Genomic DNA, 15,425 nt, shown 5'->3' with positions numbered 1-15,425 from the left:
AGGAAAGGCCTGAATGTAAAAGGACTGGACCCAAAAAATCTCTTTCAAGTGTATTTCCAGAACGACCAAACTTCCTTCTACTAGAGCACACCTTCTAAAGTTTCCTCCACCTCCCAAAATTTTGAGGACTAACAATCAGGCCTTAATACATGGGCCTTTGGGAGACCTTGACGATCTAAACCTCAATAAATAGGGATGCTTACTTCAAGGCAGATCCCTAGAGCTCTGCATCAGATAGTCTAATTCAAAGGGCAGTGGTTTAGGAATCTGTAATTTTCATAATCAAATTCTGATAAACAGAAAAGACTAATTCTGATAAAATAGTTTTGGACAGGAAGTTAGATAAAGTGAAGTGAAAATAGCATTCTGCATTCTACTAATGTACATGAGCTGACTGCAAAGTAGTAGAGATGGGAGGTGGCAAATTCGATAGCCCACATCATGAGTGATTTTTATTGATGTTCTGGTGTTGGTTTTCATCAAGCTTTGAAAATACTTTAAGTATCAAAAACCCCTCAATTTCTGGTTTATTTTATTTTATATTTCCACTCCTGGCCCTATTTTATTCCCTTTAAGTTCTCTTTATACACATAGGAAGAAAATGCTACCTATGAACCCATTAAATTCACCTTTTCAATCTCAATGCAGAGATTTTCTCTCAAAATTGATTTCTGATCGCTTGTGATTATGTACTACATCACTTCTGCATTACTTATTATTACCTGTGGAACCAGGAAAGCATTTGTAGGAATTAGATTCCACGTTTATACAAATGCTGGTCTGCTTTTCTCAGTGAGCAAAACAATTCAAAGATATTATAACCCCAAAACAAATTCCTTTTCCAATTCACATAACTTATTTTGTATTTCACCATTCCTAGAACTTTCACATTTATTCACGAGTTTCTTAATCCTAATCATTCTGGATTTAGTAGTAAGAACTAGAACTTTGCAATTCTTTTTCCCATTCCCAGCTACATCTGAAGAACAATGTCAACAAATAGCATTTGCTTTTTCCCTGAATTTCCACTCATATGACAGAGTTAACATGTCTTATGTATCAAATGCATACCATTATAAAAGATTCCTCTTAAACACCAAAAGTGGTAGGGAAAATAAAAGACAACTGAAATGTGTATGGGCTTTAAAATCGATGGCATCACATTTAAGTTATACATTAATATCTACTAGTTTTGTATTCAAAAACACATTATTGACTCCACAAACCTAAATGTTCAAAGAGGGTCACAGAAAAATATTACATATTTTTCAGTATTTATTGCAAAATTATATATGGAAAAATCGCATAAGTAACTAGGTTTTAGGTATAAAAGATATATTAGGTTACTCTATAGTTTTCTTTCTATTTTAACTTGAAGGTAGCAAGTTTATGTAACAGTATATCAAAAATAGAAAAGGATGAATTTCAGAATAAATATTCTTATAAAATGGATAATTTGTTATTAAAATAAATTTTATAAATGTTCTATATTCCATGTGTAGCTTAACAAAGAACTCAAAGGCAGTGGCTTCCAAATCTACGTCCTTCTGGCCACCTAATCTTCATCATAATCAAGTTTGATATTCTCTCCAGGCAGCTCAGAGTCAACGTTTCCATATTGCTCAGGTTCCGTCTGGTATCCTGGGCAGGGAGTGCACGGGCTGTTCCACAGCAGCCAACCCTAAAGGGCCCAGGTGGGTAATGAGGTTCACTCCTACAGATCAGAGGCTGTGCTGTGAAGATACCGGTGTGACAGCACCGGAGCATGCTGCAGTCCGCTCTGGAAAAGCCATGGGTGCTATTTCCTTACGTTAAGGACTACTAAATTTTATTTCAAATTCTAGTGGTAATAAAAGGCATTTGAGGGTTAAGAGTAACCCTGTAAAAAGTGTTTGTTTTTTCTTAAGTTGTACTGTACTTTGCATCAGATGTAGTCAATCCCCTTTTAGCATAGCAGACTTCAAGCCACAGTTGTTGCCAGGGTCCTTCTCTAGAACTGTGAGCACGGGGCACACTAGGAAGGCTGTGGGTGGAAGCACGAGTGGCTGCTTCGACAATGGGACAGACAATGGGAACAAATTCTGCTCTTTTCCAGGAGATACCTGAAGACAAGAACAGTGGAGTACAACACAATTGTGATGCGATATCTTTGGTGTAACGTGGGGTGTCAGATACAACTTTGAACTACCTTGGACAGTGACTAGAGACTTTGAATCTTAAGAAAAGAAGTGGTGTACAGCAAAAGAAAAGAAAATATCCTTATAGAGGAATAAAACAATTAAATGGAAGATTTACGCCATATCTTCTATAATTATATTTTATTTTACATTATATCATATAATTCATAGTTCTCTTTGTATACACATGAACACATATTCTATTGGTCCTAATTCTCTGGAGAATCATGATTAACACAGAATCTATCTATATTTAGAGTTAGTGGCATAATAGATAATTTATTCAAAGTGACTTTACACTATAAAAACTTAATACTCAATGAGAATTTCTTTTTGGCAATCAGGTGAGGGATGGTAGTGCTGCTTGAATTACTCTGAGACTGCTGTGTGTATATTATGAACTAACGTGACTATATAACTACTTTTATAACTTTGAAAATGGAGGTGTGAAAAAGAAGATATTTATATATGATTTGTGTGTAAGTAAGAGCTCTGTCACAGTCATGAGGTATTTATCACTGTCATTCTGTCTTTTGAAAATGCATAAAAAATCAACAGAACTTAGCATTATGGACACCAAACTATGATGTCCTTTTACAATTTTCCTGAAAAAAACCCCAAAGTTGTTCTTAGAAAAATGACTGAATCAAAATCTGTTTCTTAATTCTTCTTTAAAAAATAATTTCAGTACAAAATAAATATAATAAAACAATTGGTATCATAACAATGCCAGATTTTAAATTATATTACAAAGTAGAGTGATAAAAAGAGCATGACACCTGTATAAAAACAGACATATGGATGAATGGAACAGAACATCAGATATGGAAACAACCCAAGGCACATTCAGCCATCTGATCTTTGATAAATGATGCAAAACACATGCTGGAGGAACAATAGTGACTTTAACAGATAATGCTAGGAAAGCCAGCAGCACACATGCAGACAATTTGATCTACCCCTGTATCTCTCACCTTGTGCTAAACTGATATCAAAGTGGATCGAGTACATAAATGTTTTCAATCTTCTCTGAAGATTTTGTAATTGAGTAGCAGTGAATACAAACATTTACAGTGACTCAACTTCAGATCATGAGTAGCTGGTTGTGCAAAATTGCTTAATAAAAACTAGACTTTTTTTAAAAAGAAACAATCTGCTGGAAGAGAAAATAAGTAAAACTCTTGCGAATAGAGGCTTATGCATGGACTTTCTGAACAATTTTCCAAAAATCAAAAAAACAAAAAACAATTTGAAGAATAAATGAATGATTTCATATCAAATTAGAAAGCTTCTACACTGCAGAGAAAATAGCCAGAAGTATAAAGAGATAGCCTACCAAACAGGAAAAAACAATCCCAGCAAATTCTTGGACAGAGGCTTCATATCTAGAAGATATAAAGAACAAAATGAAATTAGACCCCCAAAATAAAATACCAATGGACACCTAAAATGAACAGACACTTATCAGTACAAATGGTCAATATGTACAGGAAAAATCTTGAACATCTCTGGTCATTAGAGATATAAAATGGAAACAGCACTGAGATTCCATCTTACTGGAGAAAGAATGGTGCTATCATGAAAAAATCAAATAACAGCAAATGGCTTTGCAAGGAAAAAGGAATTTTTCTGCTTTGTTGATGGGAATGCAAACCAGTACTTCTATGGAAATCAGTATGGAGATTCCTCAAATAATAAAAAGAAAAAATTCCATTTTACTCAGCTATTCCTCTTCTAAGAATCTCAATGAAAGATTGAAGACATTACATTGCAGTGATACATGCATGGTCATGTGTATGTTAGCATAACTCATACTAACTAAATCTTAAGTGCTTACATGTCCATTAATAGGTGAATGAATGGATAAAGAGAATGTGATATTTATACACAATGGAATATCATTCTATCACAAAAAAGGATAAAGCTGAGCCATTGGTAAGAAAATGGGTGGATCTTGAATAAAATAAGTAAGTAAATCAGACACACAAGCTTAAATACTGCACAGTTTCTCTTATATAAGAAACTCAAAGTTTGAGTAAAGAGCAAAATAAAAGACACATAATAGGAAATAGGGAGAAAGATCTTTTATAAATGGAAGAGGACCATGAGATGGAAGGAGAGGAGAGAGGGGTGTAATAGAATTAATATGTGTTATGTGCCTGTACACGCTCCCCACAATGTATGTCATCAGTAGGTTCTCAAAATGTATTAACACAAAAAGATTTTTTAAAAGAGAAAGAACACCAGACATGACATAGCATTTCTGCCTCACAAAAACTCCAACTTAAAGCTGATGGTGCATGTATACTTATTTTCAACAATTACAGAAGACAGAAAATACAGAAAGTAACACCTTGGTTGTCTTGGGAAGACAGTCAGCAAATCTAGATTATGAGAAACAGTAGAAATAAGCCAGGTCTTTCAACAAATAAACACTAAGGACAGAGGATAGACAGAGAGGGTGGGTGGCTTGGAATGAATTGGTATTTGGAACAGACAATTCTGGCTATGCACTGGAAATAAATGAGATAGGGTGATGTGGGTTGGGTTCATTTTTCTATGCTTTATATGTTTATATGTGATCAAAACTTTGAAATTTTTCATAATGTTAAATTTTTAAAGTTTCTCAAATTATTATGGTTATGCCAGATGATTATCAGTGCACAATGAAAACAAAGACAAATAAGATAAGAATTCTAAGACTAAGGACGTGGCTTTGACGAACTTCCCTGGAAAGATTAGCATCAGTAGCTATTTCAGGTAGAAAAGGTAGCCTGACCTTGAATATGATTCCAGGGGTCACTAGAGAAAGCTCTGAAAAATAAGAGCTCTACTCCCTCATCTGGGCATAAAGTTGTGGTCCTCTGGGTGTTTTTATTATTTATTTATCTGTTTATTGAAGAAAATAATCCTCCATACGTACACATAACAGGTGCCTGGATAGACCCAAACACTGGAAATTAACTGTTCTTCTTTCCTTCTCCTATGGTTTTAATGGATCATCAAAGGGCTTTGTCATATATTCAGTTTTAAACTTGTATCTTGCCTCAGCACCATTCCTTCACACCATCATTGATACAATACTGTGTATTGCATATTTACATAGCTGCTCAGTAGATACTTGGTGGGATTTATTAAATTAGACTGGATTGGATATATCTATTCATTCATCTACTTGGATAGATGGATGGATGAATAGATAGATAAATGGATAGATGATAGATAGATAGATAGATAGATAGATAGATAGATAGATAGATAGAAAGATAGATAGATAGATGATAGATAATGAACCCTGGACCTGGGAATATAGGAAGGGTAGAAAAATCCAAATGGAATACAGGAAATTTTAGTAAGCTGCAGAATGTTGATCCAAAGAGGTTTTTAGGCTCTATTTTTTTTATAATTCTACTCAAAGCTCTCACATAATGTAATATACACATTATTAAATATTATCATGAGCATTAACCTTAACAAGAATTATCACATAACAGTCTGCCATCTTGTTTAGAGGGGAAAGTTCATGTGGAGAAAACCTTGCCAGGCTTTAAGCTCTAAAGGCATACCAATAAGCCTAAGTCACTATTTATGATTAAGCAATGGTAATTCTTGTTTCCAATCCCACATTAACCCCACAGGACAAAGAAATGTATTAACTGTCAGTTATGAAATGTCTGATGCCAGTTTATTATCTAAAGTAAAAATTCACAAAAAACCCCCAAGAAAATACATCATAACACCTACAAAGTCTTCGCAATTAGAAATATTCTTTTGTATCAGGGGTACAACTCTTTTCCAAGCCAAATCATTTTAATTTTGTTCTCCATGGGATAGCAGTTGGAAAATGACTGTGACCATATGCAGATGTTTGCAAACAGGAAACCATAAGTAGTTGAAGAAAGAGATCATGGCTAAGACTATGGGTGGACATTGAAAGTGTTCATTTTATGGAAAGGGCCCTTTCCTGAGCTGAAACATCCTAACAATTCTCATGAATCACTATTCAATATGTTCGTCATCTCCATTTTCTAAGAAAGCATGCAGATCAACCTGTTTGATAAAACAACCAAGGGCCAGAAGCAGCAGTTTGATCTGTCACCTGTTGAGATACACACTCCAGCTTATTATTTTTTTTTAACCTTCAGGAAATATCAGTAATTTAAGGATAAATCGGCAGCTTGTCAGTTTCAAGCCCGAGACTCATTTTCCAAATTGGTCAAATACAAACGTAATAGCTGACCGACATGATATGACCATAAGCAATTTTACCAATCACTTAGAATAACCACACATTTATCAATGTGGCACAGTTTACTAGGAAATAAAAATATCAGTGTGACCAGCTGATTCAGCTTTCCTGATTGTTAAGTCCTTAGTGTAGGTCTTTTGGAACTCTATAGTGTTTTAAAAACATTTACAGCATTTGGTTTCATTGTGTATATTGTTCTGACTATGGGCTTCCAATTTAATAGTTCTGAGTTGGGAAGTATGGCCTACTTCCTCCTAAATATATGACAACCTATACATTGGATAAGTTTATGGTTTTTAGGCCCAAGAATCTATTTAAATACACGTAGAATACTGGGTGACTCAATAGAAATGTCTTAAATTACTTCAGAATAATTGTGCCATTCAGAGAACACTAGTGTTCCAAAAGGCATTGAAGCCTATGGTACAGCAGTCACCTCATGACATGGGGACATCATGCGAATGCAGACAAATGGTTTATAAAAACCAAAAAGGTTAAGGGTTGTCAGAGCCTGAATGTGCCTATTGTGTTTCAGTAATTGCCACTTAGTATTTGATTTAATGAAAGCTTAGGAGTAAAGACTGTTTCTGTAGACATGGTTGTTATGCTAATTTTTACTATACCCTTCTCTGTCTTCCCAAATTACATTTAGAAACCTGTTTTCTATTATAGAATGACTTTCCCTCTCTCTGCTTTCTGCATACATTCCCCAATCTCAGTGGCCTCATTAAAGACAACTATAGTAAATTATAGGGTCTCTGGTTAACTAGCTTGTCCTCTTCCAATCTAAAGATGCAAATTCTATTGTACAAACTGGGCAAAATAGATGCCTGTCTTCCCTTCATTTTAGGCTATGCAATCTTCTTTACAGAAGATTATTTCTTGGTGAAATTCATTAACTTTTTCCAATTATGTGTACCTTGTAGAGAACCTCTGTGTTTCTGTTTAAACATACCTTATTATATTTTCTGAACTTTGAACTAGGAAAAGGTGCTCATTGCTTCTATAAAATACCCATTGATAATAGTAAACTGAAGAGTCTGGAAGGAGCTGTTTTCATCATTTTAGCCCCTCAGGTTAGGCAAGCCTTGCCAGGTAACCCTGGTGGAAAATAATCATTAGTGACATCCTTTGGGAACTGAAATTCCGAAACAGGGACTAATTAGCATCATTTGAATATTACCTATTGCTCTGCTGTTAACTCTTCTTGGACGGTTACCAAAAATTGAAGATCTAGGATCCACATTTATTTTCTTAATACTTGCAGTGGTTTTTTGTCCATGGAATGGTTAGATGTCATGTGCTTTCTTCACTGATTGTAAAACTGAATTGGGATGTGTCTGTCTGTGTGTGTGACAGAAGGCAAAAAAAAAATGAGGACCAAAAAACCTTTGGCTCTTATAATCTCAGTGCCTTTTGTGATTCTTAACATCAAATTAAATCTTTTGTTCTCTGTAATCTTAATGTAACTGGGATTGGCAGCCAAAGGTAATGAAAAAACTAAAAGATTAATTATTCCAGCTTCCAATGAGATTGTGGATATTACAAAAATGACAAAAGTGATAGACTCTACAGACCACAAGTTTTGAAGAACATCAAAGGATAAGAGCTTTCTCAGAAGATTCTGATGTCCTGTGTTACCACTTGGACTCCATCAAATAACTTCAAACTCTTGAAAAGGCAATTTTGTAAGAGATTAATAATTAACAATGTATATGGGATGGGAATTTAGCTCAGTGCTGTCACACCTGCCTCCCAAGTGCAAGGTGAGCTGAGTTCGATACCCAGTACAGGAAAAAAACAAAACAAAAAACCCCAATAATTAACCATGTAGTCGATAGCTTCAACTGAAACTATTTAACCATTTAATAAACCAACATGCCTCAAGTTAGCTCATTAGCAAAAGGAAATAACTTGAAACTGGAGAAAAATTTGGAGCAACTTTTTTTTTTTGCTGTAGCAGTCGGAAATGGTTCCATGAGTGGCTAAAATGGACATCTTCCTTCTAGTATAATTTAAGAAGAACTTGGATAGCAACAAGGAATCAAAAGCTCTACTATGAATTTGTCACTTATGCTAAAATCTGGAATTGCAGACAAGAAAGGACTAAACAGCATACTCCCTTGAAAGAAGTAGGCTGAGATACTTACTCCAGGTAGGATTGTTTATCATATCTTGAAGTAAATTTAGTTCAGGTATAAGTGAAAATGTTTTGAACACCTAACCAGTAGTTGGAGAGAGAGGAGAGAGGGAGGGAGAGGGGGGAGGGGAGATCAAAGGGGTATATTTGGCAGGTATATAAAAAGTAGGCTCGGTTATGTGGATTTAAAAGCCATAAAAGCAAAAAAAGATTATAGCACCCCCTTCATGTCATTCACAACAAATCTAATATAACTATTGAATAGATCTAGGAAATTTCAAAAGCCCACAATTTTCTGTCTTCTATTTTGAACTAACTGATTTCTCCTACTATATAGTATTCTCAGCACAGGATTTTCCAGTCTACTAGTTATTTCACTGGTAGGATAGAAGATGGGCAAAGCTCTTGATACATGAAATGTATTGAAGGCTCATGGACAAAACCTACATATTTCCTACTACACAATTTGGCTGTCTGCTTTTGGAAAAATCAGAGAATATTTTCTGACAGCCTTTTTCATCTAGTTGTAGAAAGACAGAGAACTCATGAAGCTATTTAACAAAAACAAAGTCAAACAGATAAAAAAAAAAAGAGACAGGAGGGTCTGTCAGTATACCTCTGAGAAGAATCAGATGAAGTCTCAGGCCTGGGTCCCTCCAACACGCTACATAAAGATATGATGTTCCTTGAGCCCCTGTTGATGGGAACATTAGGCAAATATGGACAAATTTAATGAAGGCAGAAAGAATTTGACCAGTGATCAACCTTAGTAAACTGCAGGTTCGTCCTTATACCTCTTTTGAACCAATAATACCCAAATAATAACAAAACTTACCAGACATCAGAATCACTCAAGGGAACTCTGGTTTGTATCCATACAGTCAAAATTTCTTCCAAACAAGTCTCGGTCAGGCTCTTTAAATAAATCCTTTAGAGGATTCTTCTGTTTCCAGCCTGGCATTTTTCTGTGGTCTAAGAGTTTAGAACCTACTGTTCTTTATTCTGTTGTTTGTTATAGGCTTTTATGTTTCATACACTAAAACATATTCTCAAGAGCATTTTCAGCAACTTTTAGACTTTATTCTTTCATTTCTTTTCAATTCTTACTTCTTCAATACTCTGCCTGTCAGAGAAATCTTTTACTTTAGCCACATATATTTTCCAGTGCCTTCAAGTATGTTATAATAAGTACTATGTATCCACTGACAAAAGCATTTGAGTCTGTCTGCCCAATAGCACCATGAATGCTTTTGTAGCAAGTAACTTGCCTGGAGAGTTACTGGTACTGAGTTTGAAACACAGGTCAAGCATTATGCCTGAAGTTCATAAGCAAGCTTACCAGTTTATGTGATTCATGGTAGAAGAGTAAAAATAAAGCACTGGGTAAAGAGACCTAGGATTCAGTTCAGTTTTTTATATTGATCTGTTAAACAAAGTGAACAAATCTTTTAATCTCTCTAAACCAAAGATTTTTCATTTGCTTCTTGAAAGTTTTGTTATCTGCTTTATCTATATCTCAAGGAGCCTTGCCAGCCAAATTAGTAGAACGTGCAATACCATCATAAGGTGTTATTACTAATTTAAGAAACTACTTCAAGGATCTGCTTTCTTACACTCTGGGTCAATTTTTTTTTTCTCATTGCTCTGCCACATTCTAATTCTCAGTGCTCTTTCTCTTGTGGGCAGACAGAGGGAGGGTATCTGTTGCGCTGGAGAATTATGTCATCTTGCAATCTGAAAAATGAAAGGAAGAAAGCATAACTTCTACTTCTTTCTCCTTATATTAGATTCTCATTGCTGTTGAAACAAATTACAACAAATGGGATGGTTCAAAATAACAAAAAAGGAAAATATTACTTTTACTTATCTGAAGGCTAGGGGTGTTGATGCAGGCTTGTCAAGGGCACAACAGTAAAATCCATCCTTTTTTCCTCTGGTTTGAGGGCTTCCTGCAGTTCTTCGTGTTCTTCAGTTCGTGGCATTTAACTGCATATTCTGCCTCTGACCTCACATGCTCATCTTCATTTTGTGGGTGTTTGCGTTGCAATTATGCTCCTGTAAGGACACGGACCATTGGTTAGTGCCCACCTTGCCCCACTGTGACTTTCTCTTAATGCGATTATATTATCGAAAGCTGTTTCCAAGGTAGTCATATTCATAGTCTTTGTGTGAATGTTTTTTTAGGGGGAAGAGGAGTTGGAAGATATGACATTAATCTAGCATGATCTTGTTGATTTTTATTTCCTTTGCTTGAGCCTCTTTTATGTGTAAATTTTCAAAGGCAGAAGTTTGACTTTCTCATTAGAACGTATAAACATTTCAAAGCATCTCATCTTTGTCATGTTGTACAAATAAATTAAATCTTAGGGGAAGTTTGGGATGACAGGTTTAAAAGTCTACTTGAAAAGTAAATATCAGTTTGTGTTGGACAGTGGGAAAGAGAGGTCTCAGGACGAAGGAGAGAGAAGTCAGGACATAGCTTTTCATAATTAAGCCTATGAGGGGCCAGAGATTTAGTTCAGTGGTTCCACCACCTGTCTCAAAAGCACAAGGTCCCGAGTTCGATCCCCATTACCAAAAAAAAAATTTTAAATAATAATAATTAAGCCTATAAAAGGTAGGACATATTTTCAAGTTACTTTTTAGTATATTTTAATAAAGATAAGGGGGGTATGAGGCAAACCGGAATCACAAATTTATCTACTAAATTACATAACAGTGGATAGCAAGCTAAACCACCTCACTCAGAAATGAATCTATTTGTCAAAACATTATTATAATACTAAAAGATACAATTACCCCAGGATATTTAATTAATTATTTATTGTACTTAGGTGTAGAACCAAAGTCCTTATTTCTGTAGAAAATCCAATGGAAACGCAGAGGCTACAGCTATGTGAAGTTAGCAGTCAAACATCACAACATTTCTTAAAGGATTATTCATTGAATGGAATGAAGGCATTTATACTTAATTTAAAAAAGTAAGACTGAATCTATCACGCTTTTCTTGCTTGCTCTATCTATCAGGAAGTTCAGAGGTGGCAGAGGAAAGAGGGTGACCCACGATGACAAGGATTCCCCCGGGCACTGCTGAGCCATAGCAGGAGTTCATCCCTCAATGGGGTGTGGTGAGTGTTGGCTCAGTGACACAGTCACAGAAGGGTTCAAAAGGGAGTAAGATGCTCACTCCACTTGCAGATGCCTTCTACCCTAGCATGCTGTGTCTTCTAATGAGATTTGAAGAAGCACAAATTGGCCGAGGATCTGGGTTGGTCCCCCAATTCTGCGTGCTTGAAGGTTATCTTGCTGTTCTGGGCCTCAGTTTCCTCTTTGAAATATGGGAACATAATACATGCTCTACATTTTAGGAAGACTGTTTTGATATTATAACACAATGTAAAAGAAATTGACACAGATAAAAATATCATAAGGAGATGTTATTATTAAGTTTTGCATGATTTTGACAACCTACCTTCTTAAACTATGAGACAAGATAGGACTTAATATTTCTCCTTTAATTAAAGAAAGACATTTTTCTCTCCTTTTTCATTATGTAACTTTAGAGGCTTTAATTCTGAGCTTTATGTATAAAGCTTTATACCCTGTGGGTGCTAAATAATTACTTGTCAACTGACCTATTATTAAATATTATTCTTAATCATCTTGCAAAAAGAATTTTAAACAGGCTACAGAAGGACAGGCTTGATTACTTAACGGATCTTAAAATGTCTCCAAATACTCTGTATTACATTTGAATTTGTAAGATATAGGAGCATAATTTCTTTAGAGAGAGGTAGTGCTCAATTCCTTTTTTACAGTAAAGAATTTTTTAAAAAAAAACTCTTCCTGAGGAACAATTATTTCTTTCACAGAATGACCTTTTCTTCAAACACCATAAGTTTGATAAAACTTCAGAAGTTTCAGAGGAAAAATGAATTCTATACAATAGCACCTGAATCATCTTTTCTAACAAAAGAAAGGGCAGCAATAATTTGAAAAAGCATTACAAGGAAAACCCAATTTTTAAGGACAGCATCTCTGCCTGCACATAGAACATTTAGTGCCACAACCCATAGGAAGTGTTCCTTCCATTTACAGTGAGGTGACACTGGGCATCAAACCTTCTAGGTAGCTGATACTGCAGTCTCCATGATTGTTCTGCCATCCTGAGTTGAGCAAAACAATGGTCTCTAACCTTTGCTTAAGAGAAACAAATCTCTTGTGGCTCACTTTGCAAGAAATAATGACCAAGAAAAATCTGGAACAACTGGGGTCAGGGATGTAGCTCAGCAGCACCTTGCCTGCCTGGCAAGTGCAAATCACTAAATTCAGTTCCTACTAGTAGAAAAAAAAAATATCTGAAGCAATTCATGAACTGTTCACATGCTTGTGTTTCTTTAGATCCAAATTGGATAACTGTAAACATCTGATTAACTGTATTTTCTAAATTCTGTTAAATTTCTGTGTTTTCTAGTTTATGGGAATGTGAAGCACATATACCTGTAGTTTGCAAATACCTTGCCATTAAGATTATGAGCCTGAGAATTAGACAGAGATAGATACAGCACATGGATTACCACCTGACAGGAATGAATTTTTGCTTAAGTTCTCAATCAATTTCTTTAGGTGAGAAGTGGGTATATTGATGATGCCAAATTCATGTTTATTGGCAGGATTAAAAAGCAAAACTCTTAGCATAGCACTGAACATGGATACACTACCTTTGTGGGGTGCAGTTATAATGTGAATGTGTGTGTGGAGTATTATGCTAAAGCTGACCACAGTATGCTAGTCTGTTTTTTTGCAATTTTTTTTGGGGGGGGGAATGAGAACTATGCAATTTGTCTTTACTCCAGTGCAATTAAGAAATAACATAGGGCCGAGGATGAAGCTCAGTGGCGCCATGCCTTCCTGGCAATCACAAGGTCCTGAGTTCAATCTCTGGTACAAGAAAAAAAAGAAATAACACATTCTAAGAAGTAAAATTATCCAATACACTGAAACAAAAATGATCCATTACCTTTGTTATATATACAAATTCTTCTGAATATAGTGTTTTTGTAATAATTCCAAAGTTCAGTGTCCCCCAAGGGCTGAGAGTCAGCTTTATGAATATCATATATATTTCTATACTGCTGCAAGGAATGTGGGTGAAGAGACTTTTGACTAATTGAATGTTACTTGACAATTTAAACCAACACAATAGAGATGTTGTAAATCCAGTCTCATTTTACTGATGGGGAAGTTGTTACATATTCATTTCTTCATTTATTTATAGTACATGCATGCATGAACACAAATATATATATATGTATATATATGTATGAATGATATGTGTATGATTTCTAAAGTGCAAACACATAGAGATTGAACTGCTAATTATCATTCAAAAGTTTGCAGTCAGAAGAGTAAGGTCCACATCTGAATTCTACTAGCAATACATATATAAGGGAATATTGATAAATCTCCTTTGCCCGTCTGTGTCCTGGGGTTGACTTTAGTAATTTCTTACTAGGTCCTACTAAATTGTGAGTCCTGAGATGACATGGATATACTCACATGTTGTTATTAACTTTCTGCTATGGCATAACAAATTACTGTAAACTTAATGGCCTCAAAGAACATTCTTTTGTTCTCTCATTGTTTCTGTAAGTCATATATCCATGCAAGGATCAACTGAATTTTTTCTTTAAAGTTAATATGAGTTTCTGGGTCGCCATAACAAAATACCAGCGTGGATTGCTTAAAATACAAAAATTTATTTTTTTCATGGTTCTGAAGGTTAAAAGTCTGAGATCAAAGCTTCAGTGGATTTGTTTTTTGTGAAGCTTCTCTCTCAGCAGGTACCTGGTGTCTGTCTTCTCTGAGTCTTTACGTAGTCTTGCCTCTGTGCACATATAATCGCTTCTCGGCTTTTTGGATAAGATCATGTGTAGTATCTGTGCACATATAATTCTAATGTTTTTTTATGCATCCAAATTTTCTCTTCCTATTACAATAGATTGAATGGAGTATCCCAGTGATGGCCTCGTTTTAACTTAATAATCTGCGTGAGACCTTGTTTCCAAAAACAGTCTCATTTTGATAAACTCCAGTTTAGGGCTCTAATACGAATTCTGTTGGAGTACAATTCAGTCCATGACAATATCGCACACAACCTCAGCTAATGCAGGGGATCCTCTTCTAAGCTCATTAGTTATTGGCAGAATTCATCATTAGTTGGGCTCATTTTTAGGAAGGAAAACATAAACATAATTGTAATATAAACTATGTAATATAGAGTACTCAATTTTGAAATATTTCTCTTTAAAATAATTTTTCTTATCAGGATGCTATCCAAATGATTTGTTGAATAAGACAGAAGCTCAACTCTGAGATGAAAGTTATATGCATAATATACATTGTATGCTTGTTTTCTTCAGTGGAAATGTTGATATTAATAACAGGGCACTCTCACCTATCAAATATAGTTCTTTTATCATTTAAGAAGACTAGCTGGGAAAAGTCTTCATCTTGGCCCATCACTTACGGTCCTTTCATTCTAAGTAGTCATAGGTTTTTTAAACTTACAGGACTTTAAAAGTATTCTCTTAATTTATATATTTATTCCACCACAATCAAATATTTTGGAATTGCTATTTATGGAAGTCTTTGCAGTGTACTCCCTTATGTGATTACAAAATGTTTTTAAACTGAACAATTAATCAGTAAGGGGGATAAATATGTGATGGTGCAAGTCTCTCTCTCTCTCTCTCTCTCTCTTTCTCTGTATTAATTCATCTTTGTTCTTGTTGCATGCTTTCTCCAAGTTTCCAGTTTTGCCCTGTTTGGTTTGATCAGGCATCCAAAAGCACTGAAT

General features: G+C 35.2%; 1 pseudogene; it reads left to right on the top strand.

Moving 5' to 3' along the window:
- Positions 1–14,466: 14,466 nt before the first annotated feature.
- Positions 14,467–14,586, top strand: LOC147822790 (U2 spliceosomal RNA; annotated as a pseudogene).
- The last annotated feature ends 839 nt before the right edge of the window (positions 14,587–15,425 follow it).

The sequence above is a fragment of the Heterocephalus glaber genome, unplaced genomic scaffold (genome assembly GCF_053883595.1).
Source record: "Heterocephalus glaber isolate CG9 unplaced genomic scaffold, H.glaber_assembly_v1.0 deba00001608, whole genome shotgun sequence".
NCBI lineage: Eukaryota > Metazoa > Chordata > Mammalia > Rodentia > Bathyergidae > Heterocephalus > Heterocephalus glaber.
This window is presented reverse-complemented; position numbering and strand designations above follow the sequence as displayed.